General features: G+C 38.3%; 1 long non-coding RNA gene across 1 annotated transcript; it reads left to right on the plus strand.

Moving 5' to 3' along the window:
* Positions 1 to 1,908: 1,908 nt before the first annotated feature.
* Positions 1,909 to 2,838, plus strand: LOC133424510 (uncharacterized). The gene is made up of 3 exons (XR_009770896.1): positions 1,909 to 2,037; positions 2,451 to 2,513; positions 2,606 to 2,838. It is a non-coding gene; the product is annotated as an uncharacterized LOC133424510 (long non-coding RNA).
* The last annotated feature ends 1,102 nt before the right edge of the window (positions 2,839 to 3,940 follow it).

A 3,940-nucleotide genomic window follows, 5' to 3' on the forward strand; every position in this document is an offset into this window, starting at 1 on the left:
TACTAACAATTGGGTCATACTTAATTTTATGGTACAGTAATAAGTCGTACTTTGTATCAAATTAGACAAAATAGAAATGTAATGTTCTTTAATAGACAGTAAACAAACACAGTTATACTCTAATTGGACACGATACAACTAAATTATGCTGTAATTGGAAACTGCATATAATGCCATATTGGACCCAAAATATTCTACACTTAGACACTTCTAAATTATACTGTAATTACAAACCAAATTGTGGATGTGAATTGTGGAAAATTAGTAAATTGAAAGACTGTATGTATGGCTGTACCATTTCGACAATCATGCTACGGTCAAAGTGGGCCTCACAAACGCCATAACCCCCTTTTCTGAGGGCATCATGACAGAGGTGGATGGACAGGTCTTCTCTTCTGATGTTCACAAGCCATCTCTTTCTCCCGAGTAGTTAAATAAGATGGTTTAGTAAGGAAAAGTTTTGTTATATTCAGTATGGTTATGAATCATTCTATTCAACACTTTCCAAATGTCTCTGGTCTTACTTTGCTCATCACATGTATGCATTTGTATTTTTCATCATTAAAGAAAATAAATGCTTTAAATGTTTGAAATAAGTTTGCTTTTATTGACAAAATGCTTAAGACACCTCATAAGCTACCCCACTACTTGACCCCTCCAAATATCCAGCAATATATAGCTATAGCTAAAGATCATAGTCCTGCTTTCTTCTTAATGTCCCCAGTATCAGAGCTATTTCTGCCCATCTGATTACTTTGCAGCCTGGTCCTGGAACAGTATTCAGTCAAAGTTCAAGCTTGATCATTTTGTTACTTAAAATCAGTTCAGAGTTATCGTTCAGTCCCATGCCAGATGTGTGCTCCTGTTTCTGATCCAGATTATGATTTAGGACCTTTTTAATTATAAGCTATATATTTCTGTTGAACATCTGCTGTCATTTTGGCCAGGTCTGGAAAATATATTTTCAATCTCAATGGTACTTTCTGGAAAAATAAACGCTAAAATAAATAATACTCACAATAACGTCATGTATTTAACTGGTCAGCATTAACTAGCTAGAAGGGCATTGGAAAACGACACCAGCTGGCTCATTCAGGTCTTTGCTGCTGGTGTGCGATATGACAGCAGCTAATATTAATAGATAATGTATTACTTACCTGTCTGCATCCTTTGGAAAGGAAAAGACTGACAACTGTTTGTTATTACAGCCTATTGCCACACAAAGCTTAGGCATTTTTAACACTAACACCAACACTTTTAACACTAACACTTTCCAGATTAACTATTGTCTGTTAATGTCAAAAACGGACAACATACAACGGTATAAAACGGTATAAAACGGTAGATACAGTACAACTTTAATACTTGCGCCTTATTTTGCCGATCGTTTATTTTTTATCTGCTACCTTACCGTCTGATTTCAACCCAGTACAAGATCAAAGAAGCAAGAAAAGAAAGCAGCAAAGAAGCAAGTTTTATTTTAATTTTAAATTTCAGTTTATCCGATGGGAAAACGACTTTAACAGTTCTGCAGTGACCAACGGCTCTGAATCTCTGAATCAGCACCACCAGAGAGGAGAGCTATGAGAGCCAAATCTCGCGAGAGTGTGTTGCTTAGACAGAAACAGGTTTCAAACAAAGTTCATTTTCTCCTAACATGTCGGTCTGAAAATGTCCATTTTGGTGTCAGAATGTTCAGATGGTTTGTGGCTTTTGAAAAATGGGTCCCATATTTACTTTGGTTACTATGGGACGAAGGAATTGGTAATAATCTGTGCTCACTTTCACTTTTCCTATAGGACTCAATAGGCACTGGACCTACTTCCGGTCTCCTAAAGGGGCGTGGCAGTCACGTGACACAGATACAGGAAACACAACCGTAGTGGGCTGTCTCGGTTTATAGAACGTCTCTGGTATAACTACTATTCATCACTGTTTTCTGTTACAGGAAACTAATCAAAGAGCTGGAACTGGAGGGAAAGGTGACCACAGCACAAATTGGCAAAAAATGGGAAAATCGTAAAAAAAAAATATAAGGTAAGCAATGGTTATGGTTATGGTAGGAAATATTATCTGCTGAAGAGATGATGCTTAACAAAAAAAAATCCATGTAAAGTATTTATTAATAATCTTCTGTAAATTGTGTGTGTGTGTGTGTGGGGGGGGGCTCCGAGACAGACAGTGGGGAGGCCACAGCAGCCTCATGGCCTTTCTACAAAGAGATGCATGAGGTTTTGGGGTCCAGACCTTCAATCCAGCCTCCATGTTCGTTGGCCTCTTATGAAGATCCCACGCAAATACTCATGGTAAGTTTAGCTGTAAAAAAGCACAATCTTATTCCCCAGTCCTTCTTCCTATAGCTAGCTTGTGCTACGACCGGTGGTTCCCTCCTGATTGAGAGTGATAAGACACTACAGTACCTGAAGATCTAACTGTTATTTTCTTTTCAGAACATAATCGACCCTCCATCCTCACCGGTGTCCTCTCTGACAAATTCAGAGGAAAGCACAGAGGTAATTTTTATTTATACAGTGATAATGAACCTGGTATGATAGTCCAGTCATGTGTGTAATCAACATGTGTATCCATCTTTTTTTTATCTCAGAACACTTTGGAAGACGCCAGCACATCGGCCTCAAGCTCTGCCTCACCAGCTGGAAGAGGAAGCTGGAAGCTTCAGGCATCAGGTCCACTTTCCCCCCGATCCCCCCAAAAAAAGAAACTCTCTATGCAGGACTTCCTTCAAGCTGAGGCCGCCAAACAAGACAGAAGATGTCAAAAAAATGAAGAACACATGGACAGGTTCCTGAACCTTTTAGAGAAAATGGTGGACCAGACACCTCAGCAGCAGTAGCAGCACATACACTGCAAACTTTTTTTTTTGTAAATATTTCTGTGCAATTTTTTTTAATATGGAACAGCACCTTTCTTTGTTCTGCGTGCAATGTTTACTTTTTTCTTTTTAAAAATTGTATTTGAATATAGAAAATAAAGCCTTTTTTACTGCAGATTCTCTCACTATCCTTATTTTACTATTGATCTCGTTGTACAGTTTATAATTTGAGACATTACCTTACTTTGAGAAACCCCAGAAGAGAAAACTGTTGTGTAACAAGTTTTATTAGACAATTTAAATGTATTTCCAAGTGAGTAAAACCACACAAGTACAAAACTATTTACACATATGCACGATATGAGCATCCCGAAATCTTTGGAGCAAATTTCTTAATAGGCGTTATTTGGATAAACTGAGCCCCTGTTGCGGATCTTAAGGTAACCTTTATACCTGAAAAAATATTAAAACTTAATAAAGTGCCATATTAACAGCGCTACAGCTGAAGTTAAAACAGCTTTTAGCTCTGGGCTTCCTGATCAGGCTAGGGATGAAAACGAGGGGGAGGGGGAGAATTGGGACAGGCACCTGGGCCAAGTGCCCTAGATCTCAAGTGCCCTAAAATCTCCCCCTTCTTTTTTAGGGGTTAGGGAAGAAAAGAAGTGCGAGTGAAGAAAAGAAGGGCGAGTGAAGGAGAATTGGGATTGGCCCCTAGTCTATTGAAAAATGAGCGGATATATGATTTCTGAACCCTAATGTCAACATCTTAACCCTAAACCGGAAGGAGGTTACCAGAACTACAATTTGTGCCAAGTTACAATACACAGCATTGTGCTACGTCATAGCTTTTGTAGTTCCAATGAATTAGCGCATATAAAACTTTAATCAGCAGATTTTGCTTGAGAAAGGTCCTGTGGACCGAAACGTTGTTTGTTTGCTTTATTAAAGTCTTTTGCAAGTGACTTGACAGTGTGCGGCAGACCCCTTTTTTCCTTTGAATATATTTACTATTAAATTTATAATATACTTACAATTTGCACAATAATCACAATATATACAGTACCTAGGACCGATCATGACTTCCTTCTGAACCACAGCTGCTTCAGT

The sequence above is a fragment of the Cololabis saira genome, chromosome 23 (assembly GCF_033807715.1).
Source record: "Cololabis saira isolate AMF1-May2022 chromosome 23, fColSai1.1, whole genome shotgun sequence".
Taxonomy (NCBI): domain Eukaryota; kingdom Metazoa; phylum Chordata; class Actinopteri; order Beloniformes; family Belonidae; genus Cololabis; species Cololabis saira.